Raw genomic sequence first — 14,723 nt, 5'->3', positions numbered from 1 at the left:
CCTGCATTGTAGGCAGCTTTTTTACCATCGGAGCCACCGTTTGGATGGCCCCCCGAGGCCCTCCTCGCCCACCCGTCCTTGTCGCCACAGGCTTGGATCTTCTCACGGATACGCCTGCAGCACCAACACTGGCCTCAGCCACAGCTCTATCAGTCCTTCTGTACTTGTGTGTTCTTTTGTCTCTTTCCTACATTAGATTCTGAAAAGGTTGAGGCTAAGGATTTTGTTTATCTTTTCTCCCTAACACGCAGCTCTGAGTCTGATAATTAATCAACATTTACTGAATCAGTGAAAGCACCGTTTACTGTTCTGTTGCCTTAGGATGCCCTTGTTCCCCCATTTTGTACTGTATTAGAAGAGGACAGAATCGACCTCGATTCTCTATGGGGTGTTCCTAGCTCCCCACAGGTGTGTCCCCAGGTAACAGTGATACAACCAGTAATTTAAGCTAGTGTTGATTGAGCACATTCTATATGTCGAGTGAGCATATACTCATCTAACCATTACGATACCCTTTCAAGGAAGGTTATCTTTGGATAAGCTTGAGCCAACTTTCCCTAGAGGGTGTGAGCAAGAAGATCTGAATGAAGGCTTCCACATCCTTTCTGGCAGGTCTTGATACCCAAAGCAGAATCTTCTGAAAATACTCATTAGCATAGCAAAATTTCAGCGAAACTGGCGAAATGAAACCTCCTTTAACTCACTCTTCCTTTGAAAACATAGAGGGGAGCTGCTTATGACAGCTGTATTCACTACAACTGCTGGGGATTCCCTGGGCGCCCTGCTGCTAGAGAGCCGGGTCACTAGCGGCTCTTCTTTCCGCTGCTTTGGGAAATTGCTGAGACTTTGTCAGGTCCTAAGATAAGTTAGTGAGTGAACCAGCCTCTATGCTGCTTTTTCTTTGGTGTCCAGACAGAGAGAATTTTAAATTCACTCCTCACTCTTGGTGCTCTTGGGACTTTTTAGTTGTACTTGACTTTGAAAACTTGTGAAAGAAGAATGACGACTTGGCTGTTTTTCGAGTCAATGCACTTGACAGCATTTCCGTCTGCTGCTGTGTCCCCAGGACTGACTTTGCAATTCTTTCTGAATTGTACCATGAAGAGGGGGCTGTACTTTTTGGAAGGGAAGTGAGAAGATTAAAAAAGTGTAGAAATGCAATAAGCCCCTTGTCGGACTTAGAGGATCTCAGTCTAGTGTTGAGAGACCCAACTGATGTCAAGAAAATCTCAGTCTAGTGTTGAGAGACCCAACTGATGTCAAGAAACAGCTGTGTCTGCAGGCTTCAGCAGCATGCCTGTTTCACCACAGTGCTCAGATCTACCCTGCGGAGGACATGAGATTTAGCTGGAGAAGTGACAGAGTCTCTAGCTGAGCTTCCCCAAATCTGAGAGAAAGGAGAGGAAGGGCAAGCTAATCCTCCAGAGACTGCAATGGCCAAGGGCAGCCAAGTGATTCAGCCCACTCACCTTTGGCTAGAGAGGTTGTTAAGCCTAGCCTCAATCTTTGGAAATTGGTCAGATTCCTTCCTTGGTTCAGATTGACTGTGTGGTGGGGAGGTGCTATATACATATATATAAATACATGGTATATATAGTGTATATATAAAATGAGTGTGTGTGTGTGTATATACACACACATGATTTACAATGTTGTGTTAGTTTCAGGTGTATAGCAAAGTGATTCTGTTATATATATATATATATATATATATTCTTTTTCAAATTCTTTTCCTTTATAGGTTATTTTAGCAATAAGCTATTGAATATAGTTGTATGGACATCTCATAGTCTAACTCCCAGAATCTGGCTCTGGGGCCCTCAACCAGGCCCCAGTTTGCTTAACAAGTGACTTGCCTTGCTGGGCCCCAGTATCCTCCATGGTAAAATGAAGATAACCATGGTACCTACTTTGGATACCATAGGTAGAGGGCCCAGGAAGCTTGGAAGTCCCACAGTGATTAGGGACTCAGCTTCTTTTTCCTTGTATCATTACTACCCTTAATATGTGCCTTCTGTCTCATGGTCCAAGATGGTTTCTTTAGTTCCTGCCATCATTTCTACATTCCAGCCAGGACGGGGAAAAGGGAAATGGAGGGTGTGGCCTGAAAGTTGCCCACTGCCTCATCCCATTGGTGAGAAGTTAGCCATATGACCATGTTATTCAAAAGTAAGTTAGGGAAATTTTAGTCTTTAACTGACACACAACTAAAAAATCTATTATTATGTAAAACAGAGAGATTGGCTATTAGGGAACAAACTGGTGGTTTCTGTTCAAGTGTTAGGTGTTTAATAAATGTTATTACCACCACCACCACCGTCATTACCATAATCAACGATCATCATCATTTCTGATCTTAGCCTATATGATCATCCTCCACGAACTTGCTTCCTAAGTTGCCCCTTATTTTCCATTTTAGAGCATCTTAGCTTGCACTTTGTTCCGTTGCACAATTTGTTCAATATCCATGTACCTCTGACACCTTTTTGTAGCTTTGAGTTGTCAACATAACCATACCCCTTAATGTCCCATGTGACAGAAATGGATATTAAAGCTGGTGGGATATTGACAACTTAGAAATAGGGGAGACTCGAGCCTGAAGTCTTAATAACCCATTTAGCAGCTTAATTAAAATATTGTAGGAAAAGTTGATGAAAAGAAGAAAAAAGCCTAACTACCTTTAAATGTAGGTTAAGACTTTATTTTTAACCCCTTCCACTTGCACGTTTGTGGGCCTGTGTTGAAGACGCCTGAATCTCCACGGAATTCTTCTCAAGGCTTTAGTCTGGCTGTCCAGATTCCTGACAGTCCTTTGAGGTTTTCAAAATCCTTGTCCCTGGAAGGATGTGAAAACCAAGTTTCTTCTAATTCCGAAGCAGTTGAAATAAATGAAGGGATTTGTTCTCTGGATCTTTATTCATGATTTAAATGCTCTGCAGGAGTGTTTTCTGGTAGAGATGGTTCATTGAGAAATCACATGGACTTTGGACTCATTAAAACCTTGAGGAAGACAAATGCCACTTTTCTGCTACAAATCCCACTGAAGCTAATTTAATGGAGTTCTGGCTAGCCTTTATGGTTTCCATCAGCCACATCTCACCTCCATCATTTGTCTCCTTTCTCCTTTGAAAAATACTGTGTCAGAAAGTGACATTTTTCTCCTAGAAGAATTATGACATGTTTATAACCTTTCTTCTTTCTACCAAGTCACTTATCTTTAAGGATGAAGCCATGGAGACAAAGAACTGGGAAATCCCTGGGCAGAAGCATTGAAGTCATCATCATTTCCCCCACCCCTGTTTCATCCTTTTCTCCTCCCTGTTGATGTTCTCTGAGAAATTTCTTGGCAGTTCCTCTTCCTTCTGTTCCTTTTGTTACTGTTCTAGCCAGGCCTTCAGCACTCCTTACTAGGACAGTAGTCTCCTTGTTGTCCTGCCTTTTGTGTCTCCCCCATCCACTGCACGTTCTCTCAGCACAGGTCTGGCCGGGACACATTTTTGGTTACAGATAGTCACGTCTTTCTGTTGCAGTCAGTGGTATGGAGTCAGCTTTCCTTGACATGAGGTCTGAGGCCAGACCATTACTATGGTTGCCTGCTAACACATCAGTAAAAGGTAGAATGGATAGCATGGTGGTAGGTATCATTTACAATCCGCTTTTACGGCTGAAGAAATGGAGGCTGGAAGATTAAGTAACCTACCTCATGACACCTGCTAAAAAGTAGTGAGATCAGAATTGATCTTTGAACTGTCACTCAAGTGTCACATCATATGTTAGGCTCATTTCTTGCCTTTCTCTGGCCACCTTCCCTTGTGCCCTGGCTTCTAGCCCCACTGATTGCCTTTCATGCCTTATTGTCTGGAACGTCAAGACCTGGACACTGCCCATGTCACTGTGTGTACCTTTGCAGTTCCCTCTGCCAAGAGTGCCCTCCTTTGCCTTTTTGACTGGCAGAGCATTCCTTCGATGTCTAGTTCCCAGCATCCTCTATGAGGATCGCCCCTGTCCCTGTGTTATGTAAATGAGCCAAAGATGGCCACTGTGTCTTGGCTGCAAGGTATGTATTTCTGCACTGCAGCCTGAGTGAGACCCACAAGCTCAAAGACCCGAAGGCACCAAATGCAAATTTTTACACATGCAATTGCTTTAAAAATAGCCCAAACAAGTAGATTTTTAGCCATTTAGGATCTGTCTGCTTTGCATACCCTGTGAAATAGCACCCAGCATCTGCTGGTCATTGATAAGATGGAGCCTGTGGTTCTAAACCCCAAGCTGCTACTGTCCTTGGAGCTCTGTGACTCAAAGCCCCCACCACCCTCCCCGCCGCTGAGAGACAGCACTTAGACAAGTAAGTCTCCTCTCCGGTTCCCCTCCCCCAGGAGTTCTCTGATCCTTCTTCCCTTCTGAATGGTGAACCTTGAGCCAAGCCTGTGGGTGGTCTCTTGCCCCAAAGGATATCCCTTCCTAATAAAGCTTTCCTTGGGTCTCTCATGCTCATATCTTTTCCCTTGACCAGCCCCCAAGTCACTTGAACCCCTACACGCCCAACGGATTGGATCACTGTTTTATGAGTTTCCATCATGTTTCTTGAACCTGCTTCCTTTACTGTACTCATTGCATCATTGCATTACCCCAGTTGGCCGTGCATCACAGAACACGAATCGAGGAAGCCGAGGAGCCCTGGGTTCAGCACTGGAAGAAGTTTCACCCATGAGCATGATCGTGTTTTCCTGTTGTTATGAATTTATTGTTTTGCACTTAATTGCACTTTATCTTGGCATCCAGTATAAAACTGTCAGTATTTTGTGAAATACTCAGGGTTGATCTCCCAAAGTTTAATTTCCCCTGATTTAGGGGGAAAAAAAAAAAACCATCAGAAATACACTGGGTAGGAAGATGGCTAAAATTTAGAGCACTTTTCCTCAAGTCTTATTTTGATAGTTGTGCCTGTCCCGGCCCCTCCTTTATCTGGTTTGCCAACAAAAACAGAATAAATAGAATAAATAAATGAGGGGAGGCTTATTGGCATTATGAAAGGATTCTGCTCAACATGGTTCTTTCCCAGCTGTGCTCCCCTAAGACAGTGGTGGTTTGTGGATCGGTAAGGCTTGGTGGGGAGAATGGAAATGCAGGAGCTGGCAGCAAATGCCGATCAATACTCTGTGAAAAGGAAGTGCTCTGAAATGGCCTGTGAGTCATGTGCAGCTTTTCTAGAATAAGTCTTTTTAGGGTCTTGCTTGCACCCTGTTTATATAAGCCTCCTAGATTGCCCTAAGGCTAGCAATATGAAGACATTTCTTTTTACTTTCTTTCTTGTTTTTTTTTATTTTTAAAAATTTAATTATGCAGCAGTTTTTCCCTTGGTTTTATTGAGAGATCACTGATATCCATTACTGATGTATGTTTAAAGAGTCCAGCAGGATGGTTTGATTTACAAATATTGTGAGATAATTACCACGACAGATTTAGTTCATATCCATCATCTCATAGAGATACAGGAAAAGAAAAAAAAATTTTTCCTTGTGATGAGAACTCTGTTCTTCTCTTAACACCTTTCCTATATATCCTACAGCAGTGTTAACTATAGATATCCTATCAGCCCCTGGTACTTAAAACTGCAAGTTTGTAACTGTTGACCACCTTCCTCTAATCTCCCTCCAAGACATTTATTTAGAATGAAACTAAGATGTTAGCTCCCCCCAATTCTTTAAATGAGGTTAAAGTTACCCCATACTAAAAGGAATGTCAGGGATTAATAGAGATGCTTTTTAAAAAAAACAAAACAAATACACCCCCCCAACTCTAAAATATGGGTTTCTTGGCATTTGGCAGGGTTCAGCTTGAAGTAACTGAGTTCTTTTTTTCCTTCAAAATTATTATCAGAGTGATGTAATATTTTAAGGACAAAAAAACTTATTGAGCCAACCGACTGATTTAAAATGTCTGTGACTTGTTTGGTTTTTTAGTTGAGAATATGAAGGAGGCAGAGCGGCAGAACGCGTGTCAGGGCTGTTCCTTTCGTTCCTATGTTCTTTGGTGGTGTAACAGACACCACACATGGAGACATTGGCCCTGAAACAGTCTGTGGTTTTCCTAGCGAGTCTCAAGATTGAGCTTCTTAACTCTTCTCCCCTCAGAGCCAGCGAAATCGAGCAGGAACACGATTTCCGACAATATTTTTCCAAGCTGCAGTTAGCCACTTGCTGCTCACGGCTCCTCTTCAGCAATTTCCACTTCACTGAACTTTTTGCTGAGCGTGGAGTGACTTTTAAATTTGTTTTGATCCTATTAGAAACACATGTCTGAGGGTTGCCGGGTGGATGGATTTCAGCTGATCATGTGGAGGACAGGAGAGAAACTTGTCATTTTTGTGTCTCCTTTTGGGAAGGAAGGAAGCTCGGAGGGAGGAGGTAATCCTGTATTGGCTCCGTGTCGTTATGCCGAGCTCATCTCCAATCTGCCAGATTAAAGAACAGAATGGATGTGTCGATTGATTTCATGGGAGCTTTCATTTTGATTATTTGCATACTAGTTTATTAAGCGGCAGCATAGAAGGGCTAAGATTTTTAAAAAATTTTTATTATATCAGGAACTCAATTATTCTTTGTTCGCAGAAGCCAAGTTTGTGATGAAGCTGTACGACCCCATCTTCATTAGGCAATTTAAGATGTGAATTATACATGTTTTAGAAAGTAGCTAATTAGGGTACAACCTGACACATTTGCATTTCCGTGAAACATCTTTCTGCAGCAAAGAGTCTGGCGAGAAGACTACACCATACTGAGCTGTAAAATCTCTCCTGGTGGGAGCTATTTCTTCTTGTAAGGAAACTGGTAAATGTGGCAAGACAGCACGTTATGCCTTCTGAGCCTCTTTTCAGAGGCTTCACCGCCCGTTGGAGTCTGTGGGCTGTTACAGTCCAGGGGCTCTGTCCTTGACATCCCTGTGGAGATGCCCTCATCCTCCTGGGCTTCAGGGTGGTGGGGGTGGGATGACAGAGGAGTCCAGAGATGGCAGAGTCGGACACTGTCTCCTGTTGAGTGTCAGCTTGTCTTTGGGTGTGTCTGTCCTTGGTGCTCCGCAGGGCACCATGCACCAGGTCTGAACTGCACGCTGTCTCAGCACCATGGGGTCTCCGTGTCTGGGTGTTCTGATCTGCCCATCCCAGCGAGGTTTGTGTGTCCTTAAACCTCAGGGCCAGATTTCACACTGCCTCTGACCGTGCTGCATTCCAGAAGCTGTGTGGAATGTTGCTTACCTCGAGGAACATAAACCTTACATTGTGGGGCGAAGGCATTTGAAAATATCTTCTCCTCTCCTATTGCCAAGGTGGCTCAATGTGCACTAAAATTAAATCCATATGTGTGCACTGAGCAGATGGGGAGCTTTGGCGGGGGTTGGAAAGTACACTGCCTTATGTGACTGATGACACTCACCCGGAGGGAGCCTCAGAGTTATAAACCAGGGCAGTATTGCGTAAACAGGATCATGTCCTCATTTATGGTGCTCTAGAAAATTTCATGTATTCCTATGAAAAAGATCCTAGCTCTGGACTCACTGTTAATAATCAGATTCATCCTCGGATTCCACATACAGTTAGATGGTGAAGGACAATTCTTTTTATTACATTAACTTTCCTTTATGACATCTAATAGTTCAGCTGGCAGGTCAATTTCATGGGAGCTCCACCCGGAGCCAATACAGGATTACCTCCTCCCTCCGAGCTTCCTTCCTTCCCAAAAGGAGACACAAAAATTTTCAGTGGCAGGTCAGCAATATTTAGAGGGGATGTGCATTAGAAATGGGAGAGACTATAATTTGATAAAGCATATCAATTCAATTATTTATGTGTGTGTGTGTGCATATGTGTGTATACACACACACATGGGTTTCCCTGGTGGCTCAGGCAGGAAAGAATCTGCCTACAATGAAGGAGATCTGGGTTTGATCCCCAGGTGGGGAAGATACCCTGGAGAAGGAAATGGTTACCCAGTCCAGTATTCTTGCTTGGAGAATCCCATGGACAGAGGAGCCTGGTGGGCTACAGTCCATAGGGTTGCATAGAGTCGGACACGACTTGGCAACTAACACTTTCAGTTCACTTTACAGACACACACACAGTAAAGCTGCACAGTCTTCTGGTCTAGTAAGGGCCAGATGGACTGAGAAGGCATGTTAGGGACATAGGTTCCAAAGGCTGAGAAATGATTCCTTGGGGCTCATGAGAAACGATACTGGGTACTTTCTCAACATCCTTTTGGGCCAGGTAAGACCATTTACTTTAAGTCTGGTGTTGGTGTCCATAAACCCAAGCTGTAAATCTAACGAGGCCAGTCTCTCCTTCATATAGAACGGCCCGTGAGTTCGTGGCCTTTGTTTGGTGAGGGCTTGTACTCGGACGTGTGGTCTGAGGACCCTCAGCACCAGCATCACTCTTGTCAGATGTTAGGACCTCCAGCCTTGCCTGCCTGTGTGTGTCCTTGTATAAACTGCCTGTTATCCATGGTAGCCTGTGACACTGTATATCACCTTCTTCCTTGGATGGCAAGGAGTCCAGATTTTGGATTGTGCCAACAGGTCTTATCTTGGTTTTGCTGCTCAAACGTTGTCTGTGTCTCTGCCTCATTTTCCTCATCTATGAAGTAGCTGCTGCTGCTGCTAAGTCGCTTCAGTTGTGTCTGACTCTCTGTGACCCCATAGACAGCAGCCCACCAGGCTCCCCCATCCCTGGGATTCTCCAGGCAAGAACAGCAATACCCTCATAGGGATTTTTCAAGCATGAAGAAGAGAATATTTGTAAAATACTCATCCAGGAGCCAGATGATAGTACACAGTGGTTATTAGTGCAGTAATGGTGATCCTCATGTCATATTTCCCTTTCTGATAGGACCTGCCTTTGAAAAAGGGTTCCCGCCTGCTTCATCTTTGTTATCCTCCAGGCCCCTTCTCTGTGTCTGGAGCTTGTTTGATGGGTGATGGGGTTGTTGCTTAGCACTAGCATTAGAATCCTTGGTCTTTGGAAAACTTGATTTGAGTCAGAGATAGCAGTCCTGATAACTTTAGCTCCATGGGGAGCATTCTAGGAGCCTGTTACTGGACAGCTTCTTTGCTAGCAGGTTTGGGCAAGTCTACAACTGCTGTTTGGGGTGTACCACATTACACACAGGTGTATGGAACGAGAAGGCATAGTTGCTGAGCAAAGGTCAGCTCACAGTTTCCATCATCATGTCACTTTGGAATGAGATGGAAAATGAAGAGCCTGAAAAAATTTTCAGTTGTCGTACATTGCCCATCAGCTTGGGCAGATGTCATCTTGGATGGGGGGGTGGTTGTGAGAGACAGAAGCTCGAAAACAACAAATCCTAGGGCAGTGGGCTGGGGTTGACCATGGACACAGCCAGTTAGGTGGGACTTGTAATCACAAGCTTCCTGAACGGCCAGTATTGAATTAGCATTGGTCTTGCAGTAGTCATAAGGGCTTTCCGTCATATTAGGGGGTAATGAGGTCACGTATTACCTAGGTTAGCCCTGAGGTCTGATGTCCCAGGTTAAAATCTTAGCCCTGTTTTCTAGCAACCAGATCACTTTCTATATCCTGTGCATGCTAAGTCGCTTCAGTCATATCTGACTGTTTGCAAACCTATGGACTGTAGCCCGCCAGGCTCCTCTGTCCATGGAATTCTCCAGGCAAGAATACTGGGGTGGGTTACCATTTCCTTCTCCAGGGGATCTTCTTGACTCAGGGATTGAACCCTCATCTCCTGTGTTGTAGGTGAATTCTTTAAAATCCATCCTGTTTCTTTCCACCACTAGATCGTAATTTCTTTTATGGAAAGAACCATGGCTTATTTGTATAAACATTATACATCATTTGGTCAAATTACTTGACATTTGGGATCAGCTACCGGATTTCCAGTCCATACCCTGGCTCAGTATTATAGTGTCCATCATTGGGAAACATTACTGTCTGTATTTTGGGATGTGCTGATTTTTGAGTAGTTGAGGCCTACAAAGTTCACAGTATTAACAATGGAAGTTCACACCCACAGACTCGTCTTGTGTGCTGGACACAGTGTTAGCCTTAAACACTTGTTAACTTTTTTAACACTGTAAGGCAGCTACTGTCATTATCATTTTACAGATGAAGAAAGTGAGGCACGGAGAATTGAAGTGCTCAGAGAAATATTGCCTAAGGTTGCATAGCTTGTAAACAGCAGAGCTGGGCAATGGGATTTGGGAAGCAAAAAAGGTTATCTGTGTGTTTGCTCACTCTTTTCCCCTGCTACCCAAACTAGCTGATAACTCCAGTATCCTCTTCCTCCTGTGAGAGCACAGAGTCCAGGCTTTGGAGCAGGATGGCTCTGCATTGATTCCGAGCTCCAGCACCTACCTGCGTGTCACCTTGGGCAGTGTGTGACCTTGGACAAGTTACTTCCCTTCTCTGTCTCTGTATCCGTAAGATGCAGATAATAATATAGGTACCTTCCTGAGAGGCTTTGATAAGATAATGGAAGTAAAGCACCAAACTAACGTAGATTACAAATACAATGGCCATGTTTTCTGAATTAGAAGTAGGGAGACAGAGATGAAAAACTGTCAGTTTAGGGATAATAAAATGGACTATCTATTTATTTATATAGGATCAGTCAGTTCAGTTGCTCAGTTGTGTCCGACTCTTTGCGACCCCATGGACTGCAGCATGCCAGGCTTCCCTGTCTGTCATCAACTCCCGGAGCCTACTCAAACTCATGTCCATCGAGTTGATGATGCCATCCAACCATCTCATCCTCTGCTGTCCCCTTCTCTTCTCACCTTCAATCTTTTCCATCATCAGGATCTTTTCAAATGAGTCAGTTCTTGGCATCAGGTGGCCAAAATATTGGAGTTTCAGCTTCAGTATCAGTCCTTCCAATGAATATTCAGGACTGATTTCCTTTAGGATGAACTGGTTGGATCTCCTCGCTGTCCAAGGGACTCTCAAGAGTCTTCTCCAACACCACAGTTCAAAAGCATCAATTCTTTGGTGCTTAGCTTTCTTTATAGTCCAACTCTCACATCCATACATGACTACTGGAAAAACCATAGCCTTGACTAGATGGACCTTTGTTGGCAAAGTAATGTCTCTGCTTTTTAATATGCTGTCTAGCTTTTCTTTCAAGGAGCAAGCATCTTTTAATTTCATGGCTGCAGTCACCATCTGCAGTGATTTTGGAGCTCCCAAAAATAAAGTCTGTCACTGTTTCCATTTTTCCCTATCTATTTGCCACAAATTGACAGGTCTATATGCCATGATCTTAGTTTTCTGAATGTTGAATTTTAAACCAACTTTTTCACTCTTCTCTTTCACTTTCATCAAGAGGCTTTTTAGTTCTTCACTTTCTGCCATAAGGGTGATGTCATCTGCATATCTGAGGTTATTGAGATTTCTGCCGACAATCTTGATTCCAGCTTGTGCTTCATCCAGTTGTTTGGGATAACTTCTCTTTATTTTCTTTCTTTATTTTGGCTGTGCCATTTGTCATGTGAGATCTTAGTTCCCTGACCAGGGATTGTACCGGTGTCCCCTGCATTGGGAGCATGGAATCCTAACCACTGGATCTCCAGGCAAGTCCCAGATGATCTATTTTAACTAGGGATCATCTCCTAAAAGTAGGACAGCTGCCCAGAAGAATTATAAGATGCTCACAAAGAAGGTGGAGAAGCTCAATGGTGGAAGAGACTGAGAGGCCAGGGCCACTCAGGACCCGTGTTGTTTGGGAGGGGTGTATCTCAGGACATTCTCATATACCCTCAAATTGTCAGCTATAATAGCATAATACCTAATAAAATATAAACTGAAAAATTTCAGTTATCTTTTCAGACTGTTAATAGTTATCTTAATACAGGAGTAAAGGTTAAATATTAATAAGTAAAGCTTGCTATTAAAGCTACCTCTGTCTTAAAATTGTTACTGCAATTTAAAATCCATGAGAGGAATATAGGTAGCATGTCAGATTTAGGGGAAGTTACCATCTTTAAGACCCTGATGCTGGGAAAGATTGAGGGCATGAAGAGAAGGAAATGACCGAGGATGAGATGATTGGATGGCATTGTTGGCTAAATGGACATGAGTTTGAGCAAGCTCTGGGAGATAGAGAAGGACAGGGGAGCCTGGTGGACTGCAGTCCATGGGGTTGTAAAGAGTAGGACACAACCGAGTGACTAAATAACAACAACCATATTTCTGTTCAGTTCAGTTCAGTCGCTCAGTCGTGTCCAACTCTTTGTGACCCCATGAATCCATATTTATGAACCATCAGTTCCTAGACTTTTAAATTTCAACTTTGCCTCTGTCGGTAGGTCTGGCAGACAGCTTTTTGGGGAGAGCTATACTTTTGCAAAGAAAGAATGAAAGGAAAAGAGAGTGTGTAAGAGATGAGAAACCCCATGCCACTGGGCCATAAGGGCGGGTCTCTGATGACCCAAGGCCAGGCTCCTGGCCTTTTCCACTGTCACCTGGATGCTCTTGACTCAGATTTATGCCTCGGCAAAATTGGAAACAATTGACCACACATCAGCATGTCAGGTTGGGGAAAGTTGCAGATGGGTAAAACGACACTGTTTGGTCTGGGAATGCCAAGGCTCCGTCCTCTCTGATTACAAAGCTAATGAGGACGGGAGGCAGGGCTGCAGATGGCCTCTATGAGCCAGGAAGAATTTTGATGCCCTAAAATGGCACATATTTTTATCCTGGAAACATGCTGTTATCTAATCTTGAGCATGTTGGCTTGAAGCAGTGGAATGGCAATTGAACTTTGCTTCTAAGATTTTGCTTCCTGAGTTACGGTTGAAGTCAGGTCAGAAAAATACTGTTTCATCTGCCGTGTTTTGAGAGCAAAAGCAAAGAGCCCGTGACAGAGCTTCTGAACGATTTTTAGAAGATGACCTAGCATCCCTGAAGTATCCAACACACCAGCTTGTAAGATCAAGGATCAAAATGAGATTTTTGTTCCCCAGAATGTTTTCAAAGTAAGAAAAGTCTCTGGGATTACACTCAGCAGCCCTGTTTGGTTTTGTTTTGTTTTAAACACACACACACACAGTTAAAAAAGTTTTCATCTGCCCTGGTCATGCTGTCCTCTTTTGGTGATTAATTGGCAGTCTTGGCTTAGCTCTATAGATGCCAGAGCCCTTGAAGGTGACCTCCATGGAGTGGTGTCAGCCTACAGAGTGACTTATCACAATGTTGAAAAGTTAACATCTTAAATGACAGTCTGCCTTAGCATCCCTTTTGGGGGTTTCTTCTCAGTGTCCACAAGACCCTTTCCATTCAGAGTGTTGCTTTTTTTCAGCTTGCATGTGAACTCTGTGCGGTCACTTCTTTTCACTGAAGCAAAAATAATGGTAATGTTCTCTTTTTGATTTCTTAAACCTCCTTGCCTGATGTTTATGAAGCGATTCTCTTTAACTTTTTTTTTTTTTTTTAAATTTTGGCTGTACTGGGTCTTTGTTGTAGCATGTGGGCTTCTCTCTAGTTGCCCCGAGGCATGTGGGTGCATGACTAGTTCCCCAACCAGGGATTGAACCCATGCTGCCTGCATTGGAAGGCGAATTCTTAACCACTGGATCACTAGGGAAGTCTCTAACATTTTGAAAATTTCCATGGTGGTCCAGTGGATGTTTTTGAAAGAGAATTTTGGCCATTGCCTCTTCCTTTCCACTCTCTCTGTTGAGGGTGGGATATTTACTCACAATGCATGTGCTCAACATTTTAGAGACAACCTTGCTCTTTGCTCCTTTTCCTGGGGAAACTGGGAAAACAGCTGAGGAAAGGGCAGTGAAATTTCTTTCAGGACAGCTAATCTGGAGGGAATATCTTAGGAGTAAAGACCATTAGACAACTTGTTGTTAGACCACAAATAATCATTGGATTTTCATTTCTGACAATTCTCATGCCTGTTATTCGAGATCTTGTATGTGAAGGATCAAGTAGTGATTAATAAGTAATTTCATTTTTCCTTAACTGGGAAAAGTGAGGAATGCATTTTAAAATGTAGTATAGAATGTTATGGAGAATATGTTAGCATTTGTCTTAGAAATAATACACAGGCAGCCATAAAAGGGAAATGAAAAAGGATCAGCTGTAAAGATATGGATGGACCTAGAGTCTGTCCTACAGAGTGAAGTAAGTCAAAAAGAGAAAAACAAGTCAATATTTGTTGTATTAATGTATATATGTGGAATCTAGAAAAATCATACAGATGAACCTATTTGCAGGGCAGGAATAGAGGTGCAGACGCAGAGAAGGGACATGTGGACACAGGGTAGGGGAAAGGGGGGGATGGGACAAATTGAGAGAGTAGCATTGACGTATACACACTGCCAAGTGTAAAGCAGATAGCCGGTGCGAACTTGCTGTGCAACATAGGGAGCTCAGCTTGGTGCACTCTTGACGACTAGATGCGGGGTGGGGGGATGGGAGAGGGGTCTAAGAGATAGGGGATATATGTGTGCATATAGCTGATTCACTTTGTTGCACAGCAGAGACTAACACAACATTGTAATTATATCCTAATTTTATTTTTTTTTATTTATTTTTTTATATTTTATTTTATTTTTAAACTTTACATAATTGTATTAGTTTTGCCAAACATCAAAATGAATCCGCCACAGGTATACATGTGTTCCCCATCCTAAAAGCAATCCGCATGTGGTTGTGAAGAAAAATAGTATGGCAGAGCCTG

General features: G+C 43.2%; 1 protein-coding gene across 16 annotated transcripts in view; it reads left to right on the top strand.

The window, feature by feature from the left end:
- CHST11 (carbohydrate sulfotransferase 11) overlaps nucleotides 1-14,723 on the top strand; it is a 261,341-nt gene that overhangs the window by 71,883 nt on the left and 174,735 nt on the right. The window contains exon 2 of one of the 16 annotated variants that reach the window (XM_055574922.1): nucleotides 13,332-13,383. The exons of the other annotated variants lie outside the window; for them this stretch is intronic. The gene's annotated coding sequence lies outside the window, so the exon portion shown is untranslated. The remainder of the gene's footprint in view (nucleotides 1-13,331; nucleotides 13,384-14,723) is intronic. 16 annotated transcript variants of the gene reach the window in all.

Source organism: Bubalus kerabau, chromosome 1 (assembly GCF_029407905.1).
Source record: "Bubalus kerabau isolate K-KA32 ecotype Philippines breed swamp buffalo chromosome 1, PCC_UOA_SB_1v2, whole genome shotgun sequence".
NCBI lineage: Eukaryota > Metazoa > Chordata > Mammalia > Artiodactyla > Bovidae > Bubalus > Bubalus kerabau.
The sequence above is the reverse complement of the archived record's forward strand: the minus strand, read 5'-3'. Positions and strand labels throughout refer to the sequence as shown.